Below are 9451 nucleotides of genomic sequence, written 5' to 3'. Positions count from 1 at the left end.
TTTAATTTCTCAAGTAAAGCCTAAGAATATCGATGATGTTTTAAATGATGAACATTAGATTTTAGCAATGCAAGAGGAACTAAATCAGTTTGAGAGAAGTGAGGTATGTGAATTAGTACCTAGACCACATGATTATCCCATTGTAAGAACTAAATGGGTGTTTAGCAATAAGATGGATGAATATGGAAATATAACTAAAAATAAGGTTAGATTGGTGGGTAAGGGATATAGTCAAAAGGAAGGTATAGACTATGATGAAACATATGCACTCGTAGATAGGTTAGAGGCCATTAGGATGTTATTAGCATTCGCATGTTACATGAACTTCAAATTGTTTCAAATGGATGTCAAAACTACTTTCCTAAATGGGAAAAATTAATGAAAAGGTGTACGTAGAGCAACCAGCCAAATTTGAAAGTTCAACCTTTCCTAACCATGTGTTTAAACTTAAAAAGGCTTTGTATAGTTTAAAACAAACACCTAGGGCTTGGTATGAGACACTTTCAAAATTTCTATTAGACAAAGACTTTGATAGGGGTAAGGTGGATAAGACACACTTCATTAAAAGAAGGGGCATAGATATTTTAGTAGTACAAGTATATGTCGATGATATAATCTTTGGTGCTACTAATGAATCTCTTTGTCAAGAATTTGCAAAAGTAATGCATGGAGAATTGAGTATGATGGGTGAGCTAAATTATTTCTTGGGATTGCAAATAAAGTAAAGAAAGGATGGTACATTTATCAATCAAGCCAAGTACACTAATGAAATGATCAAGAAGCTTGAAATGGCGAGAACTAAATCCTATTCCACTCCAATGGCCACATCTACAAAGCAAGACATTGATGAGCAAGGTATTCCTATTGACTCTAAACTATATAGATCAATGATAGGTTCTTTGCTTTATCTTACCGCTAGTAAACCCGACATAAGCTTTAGTGTAGGGTTGTGTGCTAGGTTTTAATCATCACCCAAGGAGTTTCACTTAAGTGCTATCAAGAGAATATTTATATACCTTCATGACATTCCTAACTTAGGTTTATAGTACCTAAAGAACTCATCCTTTGACTTACACTTACTCGGATGCCGATTTTGGAAGATGTAAAGTAGATAGAAAGACCACATTTGGCACTTGCCAATTCTTTGGAAAATTGCTAATATCATGGTTTTCCAAAAAGCAAAATAGTGTAGCCTAATCCACAACTGAAACCAAATATGTAGCAACGGGTCACTGTTGTGCTCAAATTCTTTGGATGAAACAACAATTAGAGGACTATGGGTTATCAACGAAAAAGATTCTCATTAAATGTGATAAAACTAGTGCTATTTATTTACCAAGAACCCCATTCAACATGTTAGAACAAAGCACATTGAAATAAGACACCATTTCATTAGCGATCATATAGAAAAGGAAGATGTCATCTTAGAATATGTTAGCACTCAATACAAACTGTTGGTTCTAAATAAATGTGCTAGAGGGGAGGTGAATTACACTTTTTGGCTCTTACTAAACTTGATTTCAAATTGGGGGCAAATTGAAGGTCAATGATGAGAAATTTGATGTAAGATGAAGGAACGATTTTAGAAAGACTGAAAATGAAAAATAAAACAGAGGAGACAATACTCAAAAATTTATAGTAGTTCGGTTAAAGACCTATATCCACTACCTTGATTGTTCAACCAAGGATTTACTAAATCAAATCACTAAAACTAGTGGAATTCCCAAGTTTCCACTAAGCTTTTACAATGGCTTTTCACAGGCTCAACCACAACCTTTAACAATGGTTTTTCACGGGATCACCCAAAACCCAAAATGGCTTTTCAAAGGCTCAACCACAACCTTTAACAATGATTTTTCACAGAATCAACCAAAACCCAAAACTAACTTTTCCAAGGCTAAGTTAGAACTTACCACAACAACCAAGCTAACCCAAGCTTAATCAACCCCTTAGAGTGTCTCTCACACTCTAAGTAAACAGGAAATAGAGAAAAGATGAAGTACATCTGATCACCGAGCTAATCTAAGATGTACAAAGTTAAGCTCAAACACTTTTTCAAAGGATGGGAGTGAAATATAAAAGTAAAGACAAGGTTTTTGGTCTTCGACGCTCAAAATCACTTTGGATAACTTCTCTATCTTGTTTTTGATTGTTGGAGAGGCTTTAAATACTTGCAAAATCAATTATGGCCGTTGGAGACAGAAACTAACCATTTTTAGTAGCTATTTTGTCCTTTTGTGCTGAAATTCAAATTTTCTAACAGTGTGCTCTTAGTTGACAAACTATGCTTCTTAGTCAATTAAGTCATCTTTGTCTCTAAACCTAGTTTCTAGCAGTAAGCTCATAGTCGACTAACAATGCTCTTTAGTCGATTAAGTTGTCTCTATTTTTAAACCCAATTTTTGGTAATAAGATCTTAGTCGACTAACAATGCTCCTTAGTCGATTAAGTTGTCTCTATTTCTGAACTAGCCATCTTCATTTTTTAGTTATTAATTTATTATTGACAAACATTTTTGTCCTACACACTCAAACAATATAATTAGACATCAATGAATGAGAATATTTTGTTATCATCAAAAACATATAAAGTCAACATTCTCTATCTCTTATTTTTTATGATGACAAAACACTCCTAGATTAAGAGTGGAATGTCTATGTTTAATATGAATGCTTCAAATCTTTATGCGTAATGAGTTGCTCCCCCTTAGTCAATGCATCTAGTTTTCTTTACATAATATTCAACAAAACCAAAACTGAGCATCACACACATAAATTAAACATGAAGACCTATTTAACTCTATTTGACTTAGTCTTCCTTCTCTTTTTTTCTTTTTCATCATTAAACAAGATATTCAAAGCTCCCCCTTAATGAGTGCATCTAGATTTTCCTTTAATCTTTAAATTAGACTTTAATGAATGAGAATCATATGCACTCATACACCTAAGTGATACAAGCTTATAGATATAGTTCAACAACTTCAAGAGTCAAGCTTGTGTCTATGTAGGAACAAATGTATGGGAGTTAAATCATTTCAAGAAATTGTCAAGGATTACTCAAATAATGTTCAAGCAAATTTGATCATTTTGTCATAATCAAAACTATAATAATTTTAAAGCTAACACCAACTAGTTGATATTTTTACTAAGCCATTAGATATAGAAACCTTTTTCAAGATTAAAGGAGCACTAGGTATTATGAATATTCCATGACTAGTTGACAAATCTATGTGTTGATTTACATAAGTACAAGTATACTTGATTTTTCTTAATTTTCTTATTGCTTGATTTTTCTTGTTATTTAACTTTTTTTGTTCATATTATATATATGCTTATCCATGTATATATATTTATGTTTGAACTTCAAAAATGAAATGCCTACACTTTTGCATATATTTATACATAAGTATATGTGGCATTATTGATTGATTAATTATATACTCCTCATTTACTTACTTGAAAAATATATGAAATGGATATATATCTTGATTTGCTTATGATTCATTGATATATTCCATAATGCCTCAATTGAATATCTTACATGGATATATTCTATATCTACCTCGATTGCATTGGTTAAATATATTTCTTCATGCTTTACTTCAATATCTTGAGAAGAAATATATTATGTTCCTTGGATGTGCTAAATGAGTATATTTCCCATTGTTTTGCTTGAATATACATTAGTTGGGAATTTATCTTGATATAATGCTTTCACATAATGATAATTGGATATAGTTATTGTTTTATTGATAGAATATTTAAGTAGAAATATATCTTATTATTTTGTTTTGATGGTTAGAGATCGTTCTTGAACTTTATGCTTATTTCTATTCAATGATTATCACTAACCATTTCCTTCGAGTTTAAGTGCTTAAAACGCACACTTCTTAACCTTTTTTATATAACAAAAAAGGGGAAAAGATTCATAAGGACATTGAAATGCTCTTATATTAGTTGAATTTTCCTTGAAAACATTTTTGAACTTCATGCATACATTGAGGGGGAGAATTTTCAATGTTTATAATCATTTCTTAAACCATTCTCATTTACACTTAAATGTTTTCAAAAAGGGCATAGAAACTAATTAAGTTAGGGGGAGGTTTAAAGAAATTTCAAATGCAATATGCTAAGGTTTTTGTCATATCATATCAAAAAAGGGAAGATTGTTAACTTTAAGTTACATCATGTTTTGATTTGACAAAAATCACATGTTTTCTTGAACTTAATGTCAAGCATTTGAAATTGTCTCAAATACATTCTCAGTCCTTTAGTGTTACACATTTGTTTGGAAAGCCATGTATCACTAGAAAACACATTATAAAATTTCAAATAATGCATATTTAGCTAAAAATGCAAAAGTAAACATGCCTTCAAATGTTATTTGAATATAAGTACAAGGCAAGAAGGAAATAGATAGAGAGAAGCACCAAAAGATAAGGAAACTTCAAGACAAAAGCCAAGAGTTGATCCTAGAGAAGCTCAAGTCGATTTGAAGACTGAAAGAGTGCAAAACTTGAAGATTACACAGCCATAGTCAACTATAGAGGAAGCATAGTCGACCTTGACAAGTTAAAAGATAAGAAAAGTCAAGTTTACACAGCCATAATCTGCTATACAAGAGGCATAGTTGACCTTGACAAGTCAAAGGCTAGAAAAAGTCAAGATTACATAGCCATAGTATACTATAAAGGAAGCATAGTTGATTATAAAAGGTGAGATTTGCAAAATACATGCTCTTTGGAAGTTAATCAACTAAAGGAAGATTATATTTAACTATGGGAGCCGTAATTGAGAAATTTCAAGAACATAGTCAACCCTAGGAGCGTTGTAGTCAACCCTCAAGCTTTAACAATGACCAAATTTGATTCAAACTTGTGTCTAATAACTCCACACCTTGCCCTAGCTATAAATAGACTCATTTGAGGCATTTTGGAGAATGAGAAGATTTGAAATAAAGCTTTAAACCATAGAGTGACTTCCCACAAGGTCATTTTCACTCTCTATCATCTTTTTAGTCTTCTACCAAGCTTTTAAAGTTGAATCACTACTTTAATCAAGCTAAAATTTCTTTTCTCATTGCAACCAAGCTAAAATCTTTAGCAACTAGCCTTTATGAGGCAAATTTTTACTATTACTCCTTTTTACACACATTTGATAAGGGTTTTAGGTTAACAATGAAAAGCTATCTTGTAAAGGTTATTGCTTCCTATTTAAAAAGCAAGAATCCATTGGTGGAAAGTATAAGGGTTATTGCTTGATCTCATAAAAAGCTATTGTAAGGGTTGCCACTTGATCCGGTTAAAAAGTAAGAATCCTTTATGAATTGTGTAAGGGTTATCACTTCCTATTAAAAAGCAAGAATCTCTTTGTTGATTGTGTGAGGATTATTTCTTTCCATTAAAAAGCAAAAACCCTTGATAGTGCATTGAAATTCCTTAGTTACCAAGGGAGTGGGTGTAGGCATAGAAAAAGCCGAACCACTATAAATTGTTTGTGTCTATCACGGCCTAATTTTCGGGCCATGACTGGTGCATGGGCCCAATGGGATAACCCACTAAGCCCAAGCAAGCCTTTTTATGCAATCCCGATCATCATTCCCAGCCATCATTTCTAAAACCACATATTGTAATTCTCAACTATAAATATTTCAGTAACATTTTATAGCAACCCGATATTCACATTTGTATTATCTTAAAATAATGTCACTCGTTTGCCAACCTATAATGGCATCAGTAATCAAATATACATATTTGATTTTTAACATGAATCTTAGTGGTCTACATTACTTATACATATACACAAGCATAAGACTCTTGACCGTCAGTAGAGTGACCTTGGGTGAAGGTACAGCTACTGAGATGCCATAGTACCTACTAAGAAGGCGAGCATACATGCACAACTCGATCTAGGTCCCAAATGGCTCCAAATCTGAAAACCTGAAGTTTAAAAGAGTAGGTATAAAACTCGGTGAGTGAACATAAAAAGGGAACAAGCAACCGATACGGAAAGATTTTGAAAACATGATGCACTTTTGTTAAAAACAATGCAATTTAGTTTGATTTCTTGTAAAACCGCATAATTCAACCTTTGATTATTACATCCCTTAGTGTTGAAAGATCCATGATAAACCATGAAGTTGAAAAGATTGAAAGTTTTAGCAAATGTCCAAGCAAGACAAGCAAAACAAATGGTTTCTCGCTGCAGCAAAAAGGCATTCTTGGTTTGCATATGTTTCGATTTTTCAAGCATATCTCCCACTAAAAAGTCCAATTGACATGATTTTTGGTCATTAGAAAGCTAAGAGGCTGGGCTACAACTTTGGTGTTTACTACTTTGCCCAGTTATGATTGGAAGGTGGTCAAAATCGTTGTCAAAGTGAAAGCACTACACCATAATTTTGGAACCACCCGAGAGTTTCTCACTGCAGCGAAATTCAGAGCATGGATTAAGGCTGCCTACCCGAGAGTTTCTCGCTGCAACGAAAATGAATCTCGCTGCAATGAGAAACAAAGCAATTTAGTTGAAAGGGTCTTGTTACATCAAAAAGCCATTTTCTTGCCGAAATGAAAAGTAATTTGGGAGCAATTAACAATGCCAACATACAACACATTCACAAATATTTTCATAAACTTTATATAACATATATATATATATACATACATCATCATGCATACCATCCCGCCACACTCAGCTCATGTGCACTCCCTACTCGCACATAGCCGGGTCATCATCAACTCATGTGCACTCCCACACAGCACATAGCTGGGTCATCATCAGTTCATGTGCACTCCCACACCGCACATAGCTAGGTCATTATTATCACACAAAAGGAGCATCTAAAGCATAATATACATATCAATATAATGTGATAATGCATGAACTATTCATATTACACATTTCACAAGATAAAAACATTTCATCAAGGGCTTGTTCCCCAAGTATATTTTTTTAAAGCAAAATCAAATGAAACTTTCAAATATTTTGAAATATTTTGAAATGCAAGTTCACTCACCTTACAATAGCGGGATATTGCATCGCTATTTGTTCGGAGGCATATCTAGATATTCCTACTTGTCGGTCGCTTGTTATTTCCCCGAGCACACCACCATAATAGCTACCTTTACTGTTGCACTTCCTAGCAACAATCCCAATTCAATAACTTTAGCATACATCATTTATACTTCCCTTTTTCATTCAATCACGAATCCTTATTCAACTTAACTAATCTTGACACAATTTTTACCAAAGTTGCTTTTATCCCTTGCTTGCGTAATTATTTAAATTATAATTACCGGCAACTTGTTTATGACTCTAACACATATATTAATCTTTTCTACGGATATTTATCAAGTTCAACCATCCTTTCCACAACAACCACAATTTCTCACAATATGCCGCTTCAAGTGTCAATTACACAACAATACCCAATTTCTCAAGATTCCTCAACCACACTTAAAACATCATTTGTCTTTACCTTTATGGTTGCTTGACCCGTACTTGCACTCCAATATTCCTTCAAAACATTAATCATCAAGCTACCAAAATGATTCACACATTATTTCTCCAAAGATTTAACCAACCATGAGCTTAAAACACAAAAATCCTTACCTTAGCTTGCTTGAATTACAAAACCAAGCTTTTCTTCCTTTCTTTCTTTTTCTTTCTTCTTCTCCTAGGGTTTAGATGTGCTGAAAATTGGGGTTAGAAGCTGCAGGTTTAGTGCCCAAGAAGTTTGGAGAAGAAAGAAGTAAGAAAAGAAAGGAAATGAAAAGAAACAAGGGAAATCACACGAAAAAATTTGATTTTCATGAACTTGAAATGAAAATGGCGTTGGAAGCTTCAAGAAAAAGAAGAAAATATCTTGCTGGAGGAGATAAGGACGATCATGGCTGATAAAGATGAGAGTCAAAGCTTTCTTTGGAAGCTTTGACCAAACTTTACATAAAATTATCGTTTTACCCTCCAAGTTTCTTCCTTTTTTAATTTAGTCCTCCCAACACTCTTTTAACTCCAATTTCCTTCTATTATCCTGTTTTACACATGTACAAACGAAATATAAAGCTTGTACTCCAACGCGACATCTCCATAATATTTAAAATATATTTTTTTTCACATTAGTTTTATTTAATAATGCACGGGCCCCACTAGCTTCATTTTTCTCCGAAATTTTCTCGTTCTTCCTCTCCCTCACTTAGATTAACCGTATACTCCTTCTTCACGAAAAATTTTGACACTGAATAAAATATTAATATTTTAATATTATTTTAATTCAAAATTTTTCACTTGTCTCCTTGGTACCCAAAATACCTTATTATGCCTCAATTCACTTCCAAATCACTTTTTATCTCGCAAATTCTTCCTCAATAAAAATATTATTATTTTATTATTATTCCCTCACGTGCGAAATATTTTATCTTAAAATACTCTTTTCACCTGTCCTCACCTTTAAACATTATAATTAACCTCATTTGGCATCCAATAAGCTTCATTAGCCACCATGTCAAAGTACGGGGTATTATAGTGTCTCTCTTTAATTTTTACATTATTATTTATTATTTATACTTGCCTTAGGAAAATAGATTTATATTGATTTGTTGTTTTTCACTTAAAAAATATTTTTCTTTTACCTTTCATAACTAGCATTTATTTTAAGAAAAATATTTTACCTTGCTTGGTTAATTTTGCACTTAATAATTTATTATTGAAAATATTGTTTTTGATGTTAGAAAATATTTTTAGGTTAAAAAGTTTTAATGATTATACTTAGAATTTCAAAGAGATTTTTTATAAAAACCAATTCATACCCACTCTTGGTATATTGCACATTGAGACTTCAACACTAACACAAAGATTGGAATATTGTTGACCCATAATGCCAATTAATATTTGGAAAGCTTCCTTAATAGACAAAATTTAAGCAACATTTGAATCCCTTTCTCTTATTGCTCTTGAAAATTTTAATTGAATCAAGCCAGCATGATCCCTTATCACACCACCTATTCCTACAAGTCCAAGATTTCCCATTGAAGTGCCAACCACATTGAATTTTAACTAGCCAACTTGTGGAACTTGCCATTCTACCTTCTGACTAGTTGCATTAGTAACTTGTGCCATAGAGAATAACTGTGGATTTCTAAAGATATCTCTAATACTTTGAATCAACTCTAGCCATTTAGCTTTACTCCATAAGGCTATATGTAACTTAATTAAATCATAAAACTATGCTACATCCCATCTTTTCCTATTAAAGACAACTTCATTATGAGATAACCATATGGACCGTGTTATAACATAAAAAGCTAGAACCCAAACTTTCATCCTAACACCACTAATGAACAACTTTTCCCAAGCAAGAAAGAAAGCTTTCGGATTTTCCATTATTACCTAACTAATCCTCCAATCCAAACACCACAACCCCAAACCCTCCATGTCTTTTCACATGTAAAGAA

General features: G+C 32.7%; 1 long non-coding RNA gene across 3 annotated transcripts; it reads right to left on the bottom strand.

The window, feature by feature from the left end:
- Positions 6436-7652, bottom strand: LOC108663417. 3 transcript variants are annotated; one of them, XR_001929398.1, is made up of 3 exons: positions 7611-7652; positions 7477-7537; positions 6436-6496 (listed from the first exon to the last, which is right to left on the bottom strand). It is a non-coding gene; the product is annotated as an uncharacterized LOC108663417 (long non-coding RNA). The 3 variants fall into 3 exon arrangements; XR_001929397.1 differs by having other exon boundaries at positions 6442-6475; XR_001929399.1 differs by lacking the exon at positions 6436-6496 and adding an exon at positions 7054-7137.

Source organism: Theobroma cacao, chromosome 9, assembly GCF_000208745.1.
Source record: "Theobroma cacao cultivar B97-61/B2 chromosome 9, Criollo_cocoa_genome_V2, whole genome shotgun sequence".
NCBI classification, from domain to species: domain Eukaryota; kingdom Viridiplantae; phylum Streptophyta; class Magnoliopsida; order Malvales; family Malvaceae; genus Theobroma; species Theobroma cacao.
This window is presented reverse-complemented; position numbering and strand designations above follow the sequence as displayed.